Raw genomic sequence first — 20019 nt, forward strand, 5'->3', positions numbered from 1 at the left:
CTATCTTTTAAACTGCCAGCTCAGTGAGCTCAACTTGGAAACTCAGAGAAATCTTCTTGTGGACAAGTTCAGTTCTAAAATTAGAAATTAGCTGACAATTTTGTTTGTGATGTATGAGGTGAAATAGAATCCAGGTTATCCATGCACTCTGCTAGATACACGGTGTACTGTCTTTTAAAGGGCAGTTTTAGGCAGAAAAGTAATTGTGTAAACACAGTGCTATCTGACTTAATTTAACACAGCTTCTCCCATCCAATCTGCAGCCATTATAGGCTGCCACGCTAGGAAGGAGAAATATTGTTTTTAGCAAAACAAGCACAGATAACTCCCACGTGCCCGGGGAGCAATATTTGAATAAGATTGTACTATGTTTAGTTACTTTCCAGAATTAACTTGCTCTTTAAAGATGAGACCCTGTGCAGCCAACATATCAAATGGGAGTTCTACTGGTCAACTGAAGTCCAGGAACCAATTCTAGGGGTACCACTGTGTCATTTTCTCATTCTGATGGTGTATACATGACCAGCTGAGAAACACCAATCAACTGATCTTTAAAGCAGCAGGACCAGCACCAGCACTACGAGTGGCTCCAGCTCTGGATTGAAAATGGCAATATTAAAAGGGGGGCGGGGGGAGAGAGAACTTCTGCTCAGAGTTCCTGATCCTGCAAGGTATTAAGAATCCTCAGTTCACATTAAGATGAATAGAAGCTGAGAGTGCTCAGCAACTCAGAATCAGGCTTTCAGTTCTTCTTGTCAGATCCCATAAGCTGTTGGCTTTGTGTCCAGACTGTACAGTACTGTTATAATTAATAGGCAGATGTCATTACAGAACACTTCCTTTATTGGACGGCAACAGTGAAACTTGCCAAATGTTACCCAATAAGGAAGATTACATATCAGTCTTTGCGTGTCAGTCTAGTGAGAGAGAGAAAAAAAACAGGAGCAGAACAAGTTTTATTTATTTTTAAGGTCATTACCCTCAGTCCAGAGCTGGAACAGAAATGCTGGGTGTCTTTTAAAAGGAAGGTTTCATCGACTTGAGCATTAGCTACAGATTTTTTTTTAAATCTGTTTCTGTGGCAGTTTAAGTAAATTTGGTCAATAGCAGTTAGGAAATTGTAAACACATTTGTCCAGAAGAATACAGAAATAACAGCAGCCAAAATGTGGGCATATTATTGTCTCTAAACCTAATACTTCTCATAACCATTTATATCCCAGACAACAGCCACTTCTCAGTGCATGCAGTGAGGGTGAGGTGGACAGCTATGTACAAGAGTGACTTGAGTTCACAAAATTGTTTTCATAGGCCATTAAGCCTTCAATCCATGTGAGTGATAGGGTAATCAGACTTCTCAGAGAGCAAAAAGGATCTTTTGCTTTACTCAGACTTGGATTTGTTCCCATGCCACTCGGTTTGTGGACCAAATTTTGTTCACAATTATGGTCAGGCCTGCTGATTGGGTGGGTGCTGAAGAAGGAATGGGGCAGTTGGTCTGAGCGGCCAACATTTCAAAGGGGATCGGAGCGCCAACCGCTGCCCTGTTAAAACACCATGAAGTGCTGTGCCGCCCCTCTGAAGCTACAGCTACACTAGAGCGCTCTTTCAAAAGGGAGTGGTCAAAAGGTGCCCTTTCAAAGGGGAGCATCTACACACGGGCTGGGGCTGGCACCGTCAACAAGCGCCATTGAAAGGGCCATGTGCCACGTCAAAAGGGTCTGTGCAGGACATCAAAAGAGAATGTCCACACAGACCCCCACCCTCTTTCCAAAGAACGGGTCAAGAAATGCCTCAGAGGGGGTTGCAGGGTGGCCAAGCCCTTCCAGGGCCGCAGCAAACCTTTCCTTTAAAGGGCCCCTCCCCAACACACTCAGCCAGCACAGCATGAGGCCTGCGGAGCTGCCACAAGCCCCACAGACACAGTGCCTGCAGCAACAGACATGGAGCAGCAGCAGCTCAACACTCTGCTCACTGTCATCGGTGGAGTGGGCGCCATGCTGGCTGCAGCACTGGTGGCCGCCTTGCAGCTCCTGGCAGGGCCCCCAGCCCCCAGGGGCAGAAAGGAACACCCCAAACCGTGTGGTCCTCTGGCTCCCTCAGGTACTCCACTGGCTCTGGAGCCACCCCACCAGCTCTGTGTGGTGGGAGCAACTCGTCATGGGGGAATGCAATGATGACTGGTGACTCAGGAACTTCCGGATGCAACGGCAGACCTTCCTGGAGCTCTGCCAGTGGCTGTTCCCCCCCCGCCAAGACACCTGGACACCCGGATGCGGCGTGCCCGCCCAGTGGAGAAGAGCGTCGCAATAGCTGTCTGGAAGCTGCCCACTCCAGACAGCTACTGTTCTGTGGGACACCAATTTGGTGTAGGCAAGGCCACAGTTGGGGCCATTGTAATGGAGGTAAAGAGGCCCAGGCATGCACCCAGTGGGGTGGGGGTGGAAGGCCCAGGGGGGTTGGAGTGGGCCTGGGGTGGGGTCCAGGAGGGGCCAGGCACACCCCACACACCCTCACGGGTGCTTATGTCCCCCCCATCAGTGGTCCGCGCTGTGAATGCCATGCGCCTCCAGAGTGTTGTCTGCATTGTGGACCTGAACACAGCCATCGCTGCACTGTGGTTCCCGAATTGCATCAGGGCCTTCGACGGGACCCACATACCTATCTGCACCCCAAAGCACAACAGCGGACAATTCGTAAACAAGAAGGGCTACTATTCTGTGGTCCTGCAGGCCATGGTGGACCGCTGGGCCAGTTCTAGGATGTCTGCGTGGGCTGGCCTGGCTGCACCAATGACGCACGGGTCTTCAAGAACTCGGGCCTGTGCCGCCAGCTGGAGGCAGGGATCTACCTCCTCCAGAGGGAGATCCCAGTGGGGGGCACCACCGTGCTCTTCTGCCTGGTGGCAAATGCAGCCTACCCCCTCCAGCCCTGGCTCATGCGGCCCTATATGGGCTACCCTCCTCCAGCCAGGAGTGCTTCAACATCCAGCTCAGCCACACCTGCTGGGTGGTTCAGCACACCTTCAGCCACTCGAAGAGGTGGTGGCACTGTCACCTCACCCGCCTCGATGTGGGTGTCCTCAATGTCCCCCAGATTGTGGTTGCCTGCCACATGCTCCACAATATCATGGAGAGTAAGGGGAAGGCCTTTGTGCAAGGGTGGTCAGTCAAGGCCGGCATGGGCTACCCCCAGCCAGCTGCCACCCCGAGCCTCCAGGCCCACCAGGATGGATCCATGTCTGGGAGTCCCTGCACCAGTACTTTGACCAGGGACCCCAGTGAGCACTGCCCCAGCCAGCTCCGGCGGGCCTCCTGCACACCACCCCCACCTCCTGTACTCTGCCCCCGCACCCACCAACCAAGCACACAGCACACAGGGGGTTTGGAAAAATAAATGCGTGTACTGTTAATTACAAAAACGGTGTGGGTAATACTTAATGGTAAACATAATAGAACATCCAACTATTTACAGGAGAGGGGGCTAACTATGTACAGGGGGAGGGGGACCTACGTGGCCCACTCAGTGGGCCATTACTCCAGGGCAGGGGTGGAGGGGTGTGGTCTGCACCAGCCCCGGGTCCCACACCCACCCCTCATCTGGGGTCCCTGGTGGGGCTGGACGAGGGCAGGGAGTACGGGGAGGTAGGGCCGAGGAACAGCCTTGGCCCAGTGGTCTGAGCCGGCAAGATCCTCTCCCAGGGGGCTGCTGGGTGGGGCCACAGTGGGAGGGCAGCATGGGGGCAGCAGGAGGGGTGATGAGGGGGCAGACAGGCCAGGATCTCCAGGTAGGTGGCTGCCACATCTCTGAAGGTGGTCAGGAACTCCCTCAAGGCCACCTGGTGCCAGGTGGTCTCCCCCTCCTCAAAGCAGAGCCAGCGCTCAGCCAGCTCCTTCTCTTGGGGGCAGGGTGCACCGCTGTCCACGGGAGCGGGTGCTGACAGGCATTAGCGGCCATACCGTCATCCCAGGGCCCTGCTCCAGCTGGGCCCCCGTGGGCTGCAGTCTGCTGGGGGCTTGTGGGGCCTCTGGTCATGTATGGTGCCCCCACCCCATGATCCGGGGTGTGTGCCCCATTGGGTATGTACCTGAGGGTCCACTGCCAAGGTTGGGAGATGGCTGTCTGGCCGACGCCTGGCTGGAGGTGCAGGAGGGGAGGTCAATGACTAGGTCCCACTCCTCAGTGGACCAGTCCCCGGCTGAGGCTGGCTCAGTCTCCGGCCCTGCTTCTCTCCCAGCTGGGACTCCTCAGCTGAGGTGTCCAGGAGGGCCGACAGGGAGGAGGTGTCCTGGGGGCCTAGGATGGTCCTGAGCTTCCCGTAATAGGGGCAGGAAGTAGGGGTGGCCCCCAACTGGCTGGCTGAGTCCCGAGCCCGGGCGTAACCCTGCTGCAGCTCCTTAACCTTACTCCTGACCTGGTCAGGAGTGCAGGCAGGGTGACCCTGGGTAGTCAGGCCCTCAGTCAGCAGGGTGAAGTTGGCCGCATTCCGCCACCCATCACCCAGAGCACCTCCTGCTCCCGTCAGAGCCCCAGCAGGTCCTGGAGCTCATGCTCAGTCCAGGAAGGGGCATGCTTTTCCCCCGGGGAAGGATCCTTGGGAGCCCTGGATATACTCAGAGGGGAGTCCCTGGGGTTCCTGATCTGCCCAGTGTTGGCCATGGCCATCTGGCAGCTGCTCAGGGTTGCACTGAGGCGCACAGGGGCAGCACATGCAATGGCTGCTGTCTGCACGCTCTCAGCTTCCTGCCATGGGGTTTCCTGGTCCGTGTGGCTTTAAGAGCTGCGGCACACACAGACCGTAGAGCCCTGCAGGGGCTGGGCAGCATGTCTCCACCTAACAGCTGATCACCGCCATGGCGGACCCTGCTGTTTCGAAAAAGCAGGACATGGAGCGTCCACACACATCCTTTTTCAAAAAAAGATGTTGAAGGAGTGGCCTCTTCCTATTTTCTGTTTGGAAGAGCAGTTTCGATTCCTGCCATGCCTACCATTGAATTCATCTTCGAAAGAGCACGCGGTATATGTAGATGCAGCGCGCGCTACTTTGAAGTGGGGCCTGCTCTTTTGACAGAACAGGCTGGTGTAGACGCAGCTTGAATGAACATGAGGGGTCCCACACTGACTGCCCGAAGGCCTCTGCTTCCACTTTTGGCCACACCCCTTCCGAGTAGGAGCAGTGCCCTCTTCCTGCCTTATGCCCAGCCCACCACAACTATCAGCACCACTGATTGCAGTTCACATACAGAGTAATAGCACTGCAGTGTTATTGGAATTTTGAACAGTGAAAGCAAAGTTTGGCTTATGACTTCAGTGGAGTTACTGCAGCAGAGCATTTGTCTCAGAATATATAGTGAGTGTGCCAGAAATTAACTGCTATTGGGAGAGTAAAAGGAAAAGGCAAATACCATATAAACAGCAGGCATTGTATACTATGTCTTTTAACATCTCCACACACAATCGCTCTTCTTCTCTCTCACAATTGTTTTTATAATCATCATATATTACATGCAAATGTGTATTACATATATTAGGTGTCTGTGGTTCCAAATATTAAAAGGAAGTAGACAAATGGTACTTAAGGCCTGCTGTTTTTATAGCATTTGCTACAGTGGCAAACCCTGCTCCAGTGTGTGTGACACACCCTTGCTCTGGGGACAAATGTTGAAAAATATTCCATTTGTGGTTTAATGGCACTTACGGACTTATTCTTGTGTTAAATAAGTGCATGGGATTCCTCTTAGAAATAATGGGAGTAAGATACAATAAACAAAGCATATACACATATAGATTTCAAAACGTTTGACATGAGTACATTCAGCAAAGGAAGTATTACAAGGCGAAATTGGGTTAAGACTGCCTGCATTGGGAGGGACTGTTCTCTTGTGAGCAAGGAAGTATCACCTCTGTAAGAGCTAGCAGGTCATCTGAAGATGCCTCTCGTGCACAATAGTGGCACACAGTATTTCAAAAACTGTAATCTTTTTTTTCGTCTGGTTTAAGTAACCTTGCATTCATCTGATTCTGAAATTATAGTTAAGGTACGGCAGGGCATATTGCTGCTTGACTGCTGCTTACAGTCACTGTCAGCACTAGATTCTCAGCACCTAGGTGCAAGGTAGGGAAAATAAAAATAGAAGCAATCTAGATTTCTAATGATGGCACTGAGCTTTCATTAGCGCTGTACCAGAAAATAGATTCCTGGCAGAGGAAGCTAAGGAATGTAAATAAAAATAAACCTTAAGGGGAAAAATGTAGGTTCAATAAAATAGCACTTTATGGACATTCTGTAAGGTAAATTGCTGGTACTAAAAGTTGTAGGTATGAAAATTGGAACCCCTATTGTTTACTTGTACGTATGAAAAGAAATAGGTCAGTGACTTTGTTTCCATGGTGACTATTATTGAAATAAAACAAACTGACACCAATGCTGATTTATCTTCCTATTCAACACCTTCTTCGAAAATCACTTTAATCTGAGGTTGCTACTGGATATAAACATGACACCAGAAGAGAGCTCTCGTAATATGACCTTTTGCTGTTCATTAATGGGGAACAAAGTGTTTTAAAAATCACATCAAAACCGTGCAAGTTTGTGAGCAGGTGGAGATCCCTGCTGCGGAATAGTCAACACGTATACAGGCTGACTGACAGCAATTCTACATCCCATGGCAGAATAGACAATGGGCGCCCTATGACCAGTACTCCAGACATGCGGGGTGGGGGGCTGCATGTATACCTCTGGCTTGTTCCTTTTTACTTTGTTCATCCAGGTGAGCAATACATAGGGTTATGTCTATAAAAGTACATGCAGATGGGCACCACCACTAAAAACAAACAGACAAACAAAAACCTCATTATAATACCTTTTTTTTTAAAAATTACCCTAGGGGTGACTCCAGCCACGAGAAGGGAGGCATTTTAGAACTTCCTACTCAGAGAATTAAAATGTAACTGTCAGAGAAATAAAAAGTATAAAATGCACCACCAGTCAAAACACCATAGGTGTGTCTACACAAATCTTTCGGAAGGGGCATGTTAATGAGGGAGTTTGAAAAATGCTAATGAGGCACTTTCATGAATATGCAGTGCTTCATTAGGATAATGGCAGCAGTTCTGTATATAAACCCCACCTGCTACCACTGGATTAGCAAACTGCAGAGCTGCAATATCAGCAAGATTGATATAGTCACAAGTTGTTCAGAATGCTGATGATATGAAATACTTCGAGAATGCATATTTATATATATATATATATATATATATATATATATATATGTATATATAAAGATATAGATATATATAAAATGTAAATAGCTACATATCTCCAGTATATACTTACTGCATATATAAGTATATGCTGGAGATATGTGGGTATATACTTAAGTTTAGATAAAATGTAAATATGCATTCTCCGAGTATTTGATATCATCAGCATTCTGAACAACTTGTGACTATGTCAATGTTGCTGATATTGCAGCTCTGCATTTCACTAATCCAGTGGTGGCAGGTGGGGTTTATATGTGGAATTTCTGCAGTGAGACACATTAAAGATTTCTTTGTGGTAACATAAATCAATATATTTACTGAGATTTGGGAAGTTCTGAATTTTGAGTATTTAGTTTATTTTTGTTCTCCCCTACCCGTTAGGGCTCTTCCCAAACAATTAACACACAAAGCATAACAATAAATAAAATAAAAATGTGTAACCATAATAAACATGCAGTATAGGAAGAGTACCACGAATCCAGTGTTGTCATTTTATTTCCAGTTTGTCTTGCCAATGTGATGACTTCTCTGTGTGGGTCCTCTGTCTCCCTCTCACCGTCTCACTCAACTTTGGGACTAAGGTGTTAAATGAAACACTGCCTGGTTAAAACGATGCATGAGCCTGGAACCAGATCCCTGGACATAAATCTAGAATTATGTTTTACAGCAGAATAGTAGGTTAGCTGTCCTATGTTATAACTGAAAGTGATTGTTTTCTTATATCCATGGAAATACTCAAAACATAAAGCCTAAGGCAAGGATTAAGCCATTTAACCTGTCTGCTGTGCAGTCAAAGGAAGCCAAACATTTTGCATTGTAGTCCACACAGCCATTACAAATTAAAGCTGTGGCCCTCAAGTCTCCCCAAGGCAACTCTTCTCTTACATAAGCACAACACAAAACTTCCTGAGCCCTCTGGTTCTTTCCTTGCCCACCTCGTGTGAACTCCATTTTTGACACCACTCCATTATTTTTGCTTTGTGCTAAGCCTGGTAATCACCTTTTGTCCTTATTTACAATAGCTACATCTACACTAGCCCAAAACGGCCATGCAAATGGCCATTTCAAAGATTACTAATGAAGCGCTGAAATACATATTCAGTGCCTCATTGGCATGTGGGCGGCTGTGGCACTTCGAAATTTTGAGGAGTAAGGGGACTTTGAATTTGCCCTGGCACTTCGAAGTACTGGCAGGTGAGCCGCGGCTAGATGCATGGCAGTACTTTGAAGTTAAAAACTTTGGAGATGCTGCGGGCAGGGTGGGGGTGGATTTTGCTTAATGAAGTGCTGCCTATGCATGGCAGCACTTCATTAGTAAACTCCCAACACCCTAATTACCATCCTTCCTTCGAAGGAAGGTGGTAGTGTAGACAAGCCCTAAATGTTTTGTTGCCATTCTCTGGAACTTCTATTTCAAAGAGTATCAGATGGCATTCCACCTGAGATTTTGAACTGCAGTTCTAAATACCATGATAGGGCATTTCTACACAGGCCACTTCCTTCGGGAAGAAAAAGTTTTCGGGAAGAAGGGGCCTCCAGAAGAAGGACTTCCTTCCGGAAGCCCCCGCAGCAGCCGCGCTTCTACATGGTGTTTTGGAGTCCGGAAGAACAGTCTTCTGGACTCCAAATCACGTGCCATTGTGCTAATGAGGCGTGGGGAATTTGCATCCGCACCTCATTAGCATCTTTCGCTCCCTGTATTAGTATGCCACTTCCGAAGGAAGTGGCCTATGTAGAAATGGCCATACTGGGAGTGCTGGACTTCCTTCAAATCTCTCCTGAAGTTCCAACTTTTCCCACAGCCCTTCAGCCAACAACCCAGCAACTCTCCCTCTTAAAAATGCAAATAAGAAAAAAAAAAGACCTAACTCTAGGGGTGTGTCTACACTTGCATTCCTCTTTTGAAAGAGTTATGCAAATGAGGAAATTGAAAATGCAAATTAGGTACAAATTTGCATATCGGACACCGCATTTGCATGTTCCTATTTCGAAATAGCTTCTTTTAAAAGAAGAAAACCAGTGTAGACGCTGCTCTTTCGAAAGTAAACCTCATCTTCGAAAGAATCCTTCTTCCCATAAAAAAGGGAAGAAGGATTCTTTCGAAGATGGGGTTTACTTTCAAAAGAGCAGCATCTACACTGGTTTTATTCTTTCAAAAGAAGCTATTTCAAAATAGGAATATGCAAATGAGGTGTTAGATATGCAAATTTGTACCTCGTTTGCATTTTCAATTTCCTCATTTGTATACCTCTTTCAAAAGAGGAATGCAAGTGTAGACACACCCAAAGTGTGCTATCCCTAACAACTCTCTAAAATGCCTTTTTGATTATGTTTTTTAAGACTGAATTCTACAGTTAAGCCAAGCTGCAAGTGAGAAAGATCCTACATAGATTGCATACCAAAGCTTCTCTAACAAGCTTTGTTCCTGTATGTGATTTTCTTATATGAATGGATATTAGAAAAGACCCACTACATTATATTTATACAGTCTGTTTCGTCTGAGGAGTTTGGCATGTTTTGCAAACCCTATTTAATCTTGCAATACCCTTCTGCAGTAGGTGTCATTGCATCCCTTTTGCAAATGAAGAAACAGAAGCAGACAGAAGGTAAGTAACTTGCATAGGTCACACGGGAGGTCCATGGCAGAGTCAGAAACAGAAGTTTTCTTTTGACTGTCAGCACATGCTCTAATCAGAACAACACCCTTCTCTAGATTTAAGTGTGCAGCCAGTAAAAAGCGGAAAACAATGAATTCTGTTTAGAATTGAAAATACACTTTTATTCATGGCTATGACTGAAATGTTTGGAATGAGTGACATACACAGTGCATACCTGCTTTTTCTCTCTTTTTCCCTGATAGATTTTACAAGAGAGTCCAAAACAAATCGTGCTAAATGCAGAGAAATTTAGAGCAACATTTTGCTGCTTGTGAGGGTGGTCTGAAAGAATCATACAAAATGGGAGACTTTCTTTTTACAAAAACAGCCAATGAAACTTCCTTCTTGTTTAACATTTTGCAATATTTGTTTGAAAAAAAATGGAGTACTGAGCTGAAACCAATCATAAATATATGGTTTACCCCCCAGTAACATATCTGCATTTGGGAGAAGTGACATTCTGTACCATCTTTGGCAAGGCTTTTTGGAAAAGGGGAAGGTATTATATAAATGAGACCAGAGCTGCTAATCACGTAGGCTACGTCTACATTACAGGGATCTTTCGAAAGAAGCCCTTCTGGCAGATCCCTTCCGAAAGAGCTTCTTTCAAAAGCTTGTGTCCACACACACAAAAGCAGGTCAAAAGAGTGATCTGCTCTTTCGAAAGACAGCGCCACACAGCCCCTGCTCTTTTGAAAGAACGGACCAGGGATCGAAAATGAAGACTGTTCTTTCAAAGAAGAGCCCTGAGGAGCGTCAACACTCATTTTCTTTCCAAAGGACCTTTCAAAAGGGGGCAGTCTTCCTGAAATGGGAAAGGAAGAGTGATTTCAAAAGGACCACTACATTCTTTCAATTTACTTTAGAAAAAATGCTCTTTGTGTGAAGATGCTCCTTGGGCTCTTTTGAAAGAGCTCCCTTCTTTTGAAAAATTTTTCAAAATAACTTGCTAGTGTAGACGCAGCTGTAATGACAGATCATTTCAAGTAAGTCCAGATCCATGCTTCAGGGTACATGCTATACTTAGAACAGGGTGTTCTGTGCCACACACTTGTGCCAGTGCAGCAATGTTAGTTAGGCATGTCATTTTGTGTGTGGATATGTCTACATTAGGAGCGAGGGCTATGATTCCTCTGCTTGTGTACACATATTTGTGCTTGCTCTCACTGAGCGAGAGGGGGTATAAATAGCAGTGTAGCCACTGTAGCACAAATAGTGGCAGCAAAAGCATGGCTGAGCCATGCTGAGGATACACCCACAGGTTTCAGCTTGGTTTGAACTCATTGCTACAATTACCCATGCTATCGTGGTTACACTGCTGTTTATGCTTGCAGTAAATCAATGAGAGCTACCATGAATATGTGTGCACAAAGGCTATGTTTACGCTGTACCCCTACCTCAAAATAAAATATGCAATTTGCATTGCACAAGTTATGCAAACTTTTGCAAATCAACTTTGAAATAGGCTATTTTGGGATTTGGCACTGCCTACACAGGCATATTTCTAAAGATAGCACTATTTCGAGGCATCCCTCACCTCGCAACGAGAGGTAGAGGGATAACACGTCCAGTATTTTGAAAAATGTTTTGAAATACCAGGCGCATTTCCTAGACACAGAGTTACTATTTCTGCAGCGTAAACATAGCCAAACTGGGGAATCACACCCGTCTCATAGTGTAGATGTAGCCTCTATGTGTGGGTGTGTGAGAAACAGAGATGTTTCTATAGTGGCAAAGGCTTTAGGGTAAATGCTGTTATACCAGCCAAAGCTCTTTGTTGGTGCTACAGGTTGCATCAAAATAGGAAGGTTTGCTTGTATAGCTATACTGACAATTGGCAATAGAAAGAACTAGGTCAGAGGTCAGTAACCAAAATAGCAAGAAGAGCCACTTTTTTACAAATTCAGTGAAAAACTCAATAGGTGCGTCTACACTAGCTGGCTACTTCCAAGTAGCTGGCACAATGTCAAAACAGTACACGTTGCATCTACACGCGTTGTGAGCTATTTCGATGTTGAAATCAACATTAGGCGGTGAGACGTCGAAATCACTATTCCTATCTGAAGATGGGAATAGCGCCCTACTTCAACGTTCAGCGTCCTGCTATGTCAAAATATCGGGGTCCTCCATGGCGACCATCAGCTGAGGGGTTGAGAGACGCTCTGTCCAGCCCCTGCAGGGCTCTATGGTCGCCGCATGCAGCAGCCCTTAGCCCAAGGCTTCTGGCTGCTGCAGCTGTGGGGTCCATGCTGCGTGCACGGGGTCTGCAACCAGTGGATCTCTGTGGATCTCGTGATGTGCAGGGCGAGTGTTTCTGGGAGGGACCCTTTAAGGGAGCAGCTTGGGGCTTTGCTGGCCCCTCATTTTGACGGGGAGCGCTTGTGCGTGTGGACGCTCTGCATTTCCTTCCGGGGCGGCTCCTTTCGACGTTCTCTGTCACTACTTCTGATGGCACCAGCCCTGGAGGATGTGTACACAATACGCATTGAAGTTGCCTATTTCGACATAAGAACATCAAAATAGGGTACTTCGAAGTAGTATGCTAGAGTAGATGTAGCCAATAATTCAAGAGCTGCAATGCATATATATATGAGACAGTCCTTATAATGTCAAACCATACTTTTTGTAACCCCTATTTTAAGAACAGCACACACACAATGATTTGTGATGTAATACATGGTTACTGCAGGACGTCACAAACTTTTTGCAAATTCTGTTTCTTCACACTTTATATATGTGTTTGTTGTACCACTATCTTTGAGATTTTTCACTTCCGAACACACTGTAATTATGCAAATTTTACTTCATGTTTAATTTAATTTTTCTTTCTTAAAATGTGTGTTGCCCTTCACATCAAGAATGCCACAAAATTCCTTTTCCTTTTCAAAATCAAGACTTTATTAACAACATAATCAAAACACAGACACAGTATCATATACCACAATGCACTGCACCTATTAAAGGGGGACTTATCCAACATTTTGGCTGTGTCTACACTACCCATCCCTTTCGGAAGGCATATCTAAATACTGCAGATCAGAAATGCTAATAAGGCATTGGCATGAATATTCAGCACCTCATTTGCATAATGGCGGCCACCAGGAGCATCGAAAGAACTGCTTTTAAATTGAAAACAAGCTATACAGACTGGATTCCTTCAAAAGGAAACCCTGATTTCAAAAGCACCCTTCTTCCCAATTTGTTTTGGGAAGAAAGGTGCTTTTGAAACTGGGGTTTCCTTTCCCCATCTCCCCAGCTAGTTTTCAATTTGAAAGCAGCACTTTCGATGCTCTGGGTGGCAGCCATTATACAAATGAGGTGCTGAATATTCATATCAGTGCCTCATTAGCTTTTCCATCTGTGGCATTTACTTACCCCTTCCAAAAGGGAGGGGTAGTGTAGACACAGCCTTCAGGATCACATATCATTTCCTATTTAGACATAAGTTGGACTCACTGTTGGGCTGTTAGATGTTCACCATTTACCAAAAATAATCATGAGGGGCTTTTTTTTACTTTGCAATTATAGCACTGGGAGCCACAAAGAAGTTCCTAAAGAGCTGCAGGTTGCAGACCCCTGAACTAGGCTTAAATTCCTTGTGCTATTGTCCGATTAGGTGACGAATTTTAGCTGGATCTGGCTGGCTTGGATGGGAAAATTCCAAGAAACATCTGCAGTGATAAAGATTCAAGTGGCGCTGAACCAATGCCACTGTCGTGTTGAGGAAGACCTGGGAGCATTTTCAGGAGCCCTTTGTTAAAATTCCACCAAAAATTAAAGTTGGGATGACTCCGCTATTGCTAGATACTTAAGAGTTCTCCTGTCTTTGTAGAGCTGACTCAACCCACTTGAGACAATTTTTCCCTGGAGGGAGAGGGTGTTACAAAAATATTTCTGAAGAACATCTTGTTGATTTTGGAAGAGAGCAGATGATACCAAATGCAAGGTACACCTATCCCTGGATTTAGAAACGTAATTTGTTCCATGAAAACTGTTCGTAACGCGAGAATTCATAAATTGAAAATGAAATTCCTATTAATTTCAATGTAAAAAATTCTGACTGGTTCCCAACTCCCCAAAAAAATCATCCAATATTTTTCCTATATATGTTATAATACTGTACAGTCATAAAAATAAGAGCAGTGCTACTTTATTGCTTTTTATGACATTTATTACCACTAGACAGTTCTTAGTGGTGAAGAAGATAGTGTTGATGTGAGTTCCAGCGGTGGAAGCAGCGCCATACTGACTTCAACCTCCTTACTTGGGGTTTTATCTTCAGCTTTTGAGGTTGAGGGCTGAGGATCAGCTGATCGTTTAGGAGATGAGCGTTTAGGAGACAATGAGGTTGAGGCTACATTGACAGAGAAATTTTGGAAATGTTAATGGCCATTTCAAAGATTACTAATGAGGGGCTGAAATGCACATTCAGCGCCTCATTAGCATGCCACCAGATGCGGCTCTTCAAAATTGCCACATTTTGCTCCCACGCAGCTTGTCCAGATGGGGGTCCTTTTTGAAAGGACCCCGCCAACTTTGAAATCCCCTTATTCCTATCAGCAGATTTCAAAGTTGGCGGGGTCCTTTCAAAAAGGACCCCCATCTGGACGAGCTGCGTGGGAGCAAAATGTGGCAATTTCGAAGAGCCATGGCCGGCGGCATGCTAATGAAGTGCTGAATATGCATTTCAGTGCCTCATTACTAATCTTCGAAATGGCCATTTACATGGCTATTTCAAGGATTTGTGCCAGTATAGACAAGGCCTGAGGGTTGAAAAAACTGAAGTTTGACCTGCAGCCTTCTTTTTTCTGTTGTACAACTCCTGATAGCATCGAACAGCTTCATGAATTTGTTGCTTGCATGCTGAACTCCATTCTAAGTTTGGGTTGCTGTGATCAATAATGTGTGTAGCTGCCTCCAATGCGCTCAAGAATTTTGAGAGTGTTTTAGTGTCTAGGGCTTTTTGTGGTTCATCCAATTCTTCCTTTTCTGATAAGCTTTCTGCATCCAGCTGAATTAATTCTTCATTAGTCAGTCCTTCACTATGTGACAATAACAGGTCTTGAACATCACCTTTGTCTACCTCATTAAATCCTGCTTGCACAATAGAATTTGAATGTCTTTCACTTCACCTTCAAAACCACAGAAATCATGAACATATTTTGGCAATAGCTTTTTCCAAGCACTGTTCAGGATACTTTGCGTAATTTTATTCCATGCAGTTGTGATATTTTCTTGACATTGTAGTTCTTCCACAACTGCTTAATTGTTAGTTTGTCATCTCTGTCTGATGTAGATACAAGATACCTCATCAGTTGCAGATAATAAGCTTTAAATGTAGCAATGACACCTTGATCCCTTGACTGAAGGATGGAAGTGGTATTTGGGGGCAAAAAAACCCCACTCAAATGTTATTGCCATAGTCTTCAACATTGATAGGGTGACTGGGAGGATGATTGAGGATCAGCAGACATTTATTATCCAGATTATTTTCAGCACAATACTTAGAGATGAATGATGAAAAGTAGTTTGTTATGTAATCAGCAAAAACCTGCTTTGTCATCCAGGCCTTTTGATTGGAACGCCAGACCACAGGTAATGATACCTTGTTTAAGCCTTTAAGCACCCTCGGATTTTCTGAATAGTAAACAAGGAGAGGCTTCAATTTCACGTCTCCTTCCAAATTTCCACCAAGAAGTAATGTCAGTTGATCCTTTGAGACCTTGAAACCTGTTGCTTTTATTTTATCCCTTGACATAAAGGTACGAGAAGGCATTCTTTTCCAGAAAAGCCCCGTTTCATCAACATTAAAGATTTGTTTTGGAGACTATCAACCTTCACCAATTTTTTGTTGCAATGCAGCTGGAAAAATATTAGCTGCCTGAGTATCAGTAGATGCTGCTTCACATGTAACACACAGACTATGATAATGTTAATGCACTTTAAAGCACTCAAACCAACTGTGACCTGCTTTGAACATTACTTCGGCAGCCCCAACTTGCCTCTCTTCTTGGCTTTCTTCTTCAGGTCCTCAAACAAAGATGGGGCTTTCTTCCTTATGATGAGAAAGCTCAAGGGCATGTTGCATTCCTTATGGTTGTCAAGCCAAAGTATTAAATGTCTTTCAAGTTTACCCATTATTACACCCCTGGCCTTTGTTAGTCAATGCAACTTCTAGCTCCACCAGTATACACTTCTGCCATTTCTTTTATCTTTTCTTTCTGCAAAAAAATTATACACACTGTCGATGGTGCCAAGTGCATTGCCAAACATGTCTTTTGATTGCTGGCCCTCTTCAATTCTTTTAATACCTTCAAATTTGGTAGCCTCAAGATATTGCTTTCCTTGGTTTCTTGGCCTTAGTGAGAGCTCCTGAAGAAACGTTTCCATGTCTGGGACCCATGATGATCACAAATAACAAAGATATTTGAAGATTAATATCACTGACAGTCAAGATGACATGAACGCAACAAAGCACATGAACCATCTAGGAAGAGCTGGGTGGCTAAGGGAAATGAGTCAGCCACGTGCTGCATTCTGCTGTGTTCCTCTGCCTTCATTACTTATGAAGCGGATGCTCAGATGAAGGTTGGTTCTTCTTTCTAGTGAAAATATGTTTGTTAATTGAAAAATAGGTATAAACGTACATTGTTTGTTGTAGCAAAAATTCATGAATCAAAAGTTTGTAAATCCAGGGATGGAGTACTTTCAGAAGACTACTTGAGGAGGAAAACTTAAGATCTGCAAACATGGTGCAGAGCTAATCTACCGAAACTAATAAGCCGCTCTACAATGGACAGGGAAAGATGGAAGGAAATAGTGAGGGAGGCATCGGACACCAATGGGCAGCTGGTCCTAAGCAACAGGGCCAGAAAGTAGAATGGGACTATTAGTAATAAGTTACTACTCATCAGTGTAAGTAAAGGTGGCTAAATCTGGCCCTTACTATATGTTAAATGCATTGAAGGCAAAACATACTGCAGAAATGCAAGATGGGGCAGCCCATACCTCTGTGTAGGGTTGAAAAAAACTGCTACTTCTTAAGATACACCATACTTGCACATCTGAGGCTAGGACTGAATCCTTTAAATTACAAATGAATGTAGATCATGTATTCCCCAGTTGTCTCACTTTCCAAGTGGAAATGAGTTTGGTGGTCTTATTCTGTACTGTTTGTTCCAATTAGAAGCAGAGCTCACAACTGCTCAGAGTTTGCAGCTGAAACAAATTTTCCCCTCCAGGCTGATACTGAAAACGCTCAAGTGTTCTGCCATGCTGCAACTAATACAAAGTTAACCACAACTCTAATTCACACATTTAAGTTCAGTTGCTGGTGGCACATTCTTGCTGGCCAGCTTCTTTTCCTCCTCAGAATCATGTTACAAATCCAGTTTTTCTGGAGATTACTGGGAGAGGAAAGGGGTTTGTCTAAGCACAACTTGACTTGTGCCCCCCTCTTTCCCTCCCCCAACCAAGATCCTTGTGCATGCTAGAATTGTGCTAGCAGCAGTTACACCTAGTACTATGCTAGGAACAACTATGTTTTAAGCATGATCACTGCTAGTGCTGTTTTAACCATGCAGTTGACGGTGAATTAGCCAGGCCTTTAACACAAGAAGCTGAATAGAAGCTACTCCCCACTGACTAGACTGGTTGTAGGTGCACAGGTCAGCCAGTGGGACTAGCAGATTGATAGAATTATCTGCTGGAATGCATGAGGAACAGCTTGAATCTCCTCACCCTTCCCCTCTTCAGAGAAGGAGTCATTTATATAGTGCTACAAGGCAAGCTGCAGGCATAAGAATGTGCAGAGGCTTAGCGGGAGCGAATATAGAGAGGCAAATGTGTAAATCAGTGTAGTTCCAATGAAGTCAATGGAGCTATACTAATTTACAACAGCTGATGATCTGTTTCAAGGAGTTTGGAGCTTTTCCCTGTGGGATGAGGTAGTCGTTGAATGGCTATTAATAATCCTGGACTCTCCCCAGAGCTACAGGCAAGACTTCAGCAAGAGAATAAAACTGCAAATAGTGACTGATCCAGCAGTACCAGAAGAGCGTAGAATGTGCTCCCACAACCAGGGATAGGAAGAGAGACATATGTGCTTAAAGGTTGATTTTGAAGGAAAAAAAAAAAGTAAAGAGGGGTTGGACTGTGGTAAGAAAGGTGATGTTCAGAAAGGATGAGGGCGTCATGCTCTTTTCCCTGACTGACCCCTTTCTGTTGACTTGGTATACGCAGGATTAATCGTAACTATCTTGTCAAATACCCCACACCCAGACCTCCACAAGCAGAGGCTAGTTTGAGCTACTATTTATGGTCAGAGTCTCTGAAAACTGGGTTATTTTAGTTACACTGGTGGAGTTGTACAAAAAGCGCATAATGTTCCTGCCTCCTCTATTTGTAGCCCAGATCAGCATAATTTAGTCTGCTTTTCCAAAACTTCTCAATTTTCCCACCATTTTTTAAAAAATAGATGATTAAATAACCTACATTCTCTCTGGGATCACTTCCCTCAGTTCAGTCTGAGTTCTCTTTCTGTTCAGAAATTGCTCAATATTCGCTCTTGTGGTTGGTGACATCAGCAGAATCTGTCAAGGGACTTACAGCCTTACATTCACTCCAGAGCCATCGCTAATCCTGCATATCCTGTATTTCCTGGACAGAATAGTCTAAAATAGAAGATAATGGAGTAGTGTTGTCCTGTCTATGAACTGACAGATCTGATGATTTCGTTATGTGCAATAAATTATGCTGGTGGTTTCTCTTCTGGTTGCTTTCATGGTTCTTTTCACCAAATAGCAAGAGAGTCTACTGACCTGAAGAATCAATTATTGTCTTATAAATTAATATCAGTATAATTCAAGTATGATAAATACAATCAACCCACTGAGCTCAATGGATCAAAGTTGTCTCTTACTCTCAATAAGGTACACTGTGACACTTTTGACTTACACCAGTATTATAGAGAAAAGAATGTGGCTTTTGATTTTGTTCCATTTATGTAACTAGTTGGCATATTTAAATCATAAAATAGAAAATGAATATTTTAAAAATATCCAAAAACAATCTAAGCTAACATAACAAAGTGTAAAGGCATCTGCTGCTTGCTTACAACAACAGCTGCACATAATACCATTTTGACCCTAATGATGATTTGACCCAAATATTTCAATAGAAATGCCTTTTTCTGAAGATTTTAATGAATCAAGACTAACTTCTGTAGTCAGGTATAAAACACCTTAGCTGTGTCTACGTGTGCACAAAAATTCGAAAGAAGTGGCCCTTTTCAAAAAAGTGGGAGGCACATCCACACGTGTAAACCCATCTTTTGAAAAAAAATCGAAAGAATGGGATGCAGACTTCGGAATCCGAACCCCAATCCCGTATCAGGAAGATCTCTCCCTTTTGAAATAGTAAATCGAAAGAGGACATGTGTAGACAATCCACAGTCCACTCTTTCAAAATATGGGTCTGCCATGGCGCCATGGCGGGGCTGCTCCAGCCAGCTGGGCTCTATGGTCCCAATTTGCCTTAAAGCCACACGCATGCAGGAAACCCACGGCAGGAAACTGAGAGTGTGCTAAGAGCAGCCTCCCCACGTGCTCCAGCTGCACTCTCCAGCACCAGCATGGCCAGCAGCCAGCCCCCCCGCAAGCCCCATGGCCCCCGCTCCAAGCCCCCGCAGAGCTCCCAGGGAGAGAAAAAAAAGGGCCCCCTCATGGATGGAGCAGGAACTGCAGGACCTCCTCGGCCTCTGGAAGGATGAGGAGGTCCTGAATCACATGGGGGTCAAGTGGCGCAAAGCCACTACCTTCAGCCACCTGGCACAGGGCCTCCACACCAGGGGCCACCTGGAGCGTACCGCGGAGCAGGTACGCTCCAAGCTAAAAGAACTGCGCCAGGGCTGTGCCCAGGCCAGGGACCAAGCTGGATGCTCCAGGGCAGCTCCAGTGACATGCCCCTTCTACAGGGAGCTCTGAGGCATCCTGGGGCCCCAGGAGAGCTCCCCACCCCCAGCGTTTCTGGACACCTCCAGCAAGGAGCTGCGTCTGGAAGAGGAGGAAGAGCAGCCCGGATTAGGGACCCAGGAGGGC

This window comes from Carettochelys insculpta, chromosome 2 (assembly GCF_033958435.1).
Source record: "Carettochelys insculpta isolate YL-2023 chromosome 2, ASM3395843v1, whole genome shotgun sequence".
NCBI lineage: Eukaryota > Metazoa > Chordata > Testudines > Carettochelyidae > Carettochelys > Carettochelys insculpta.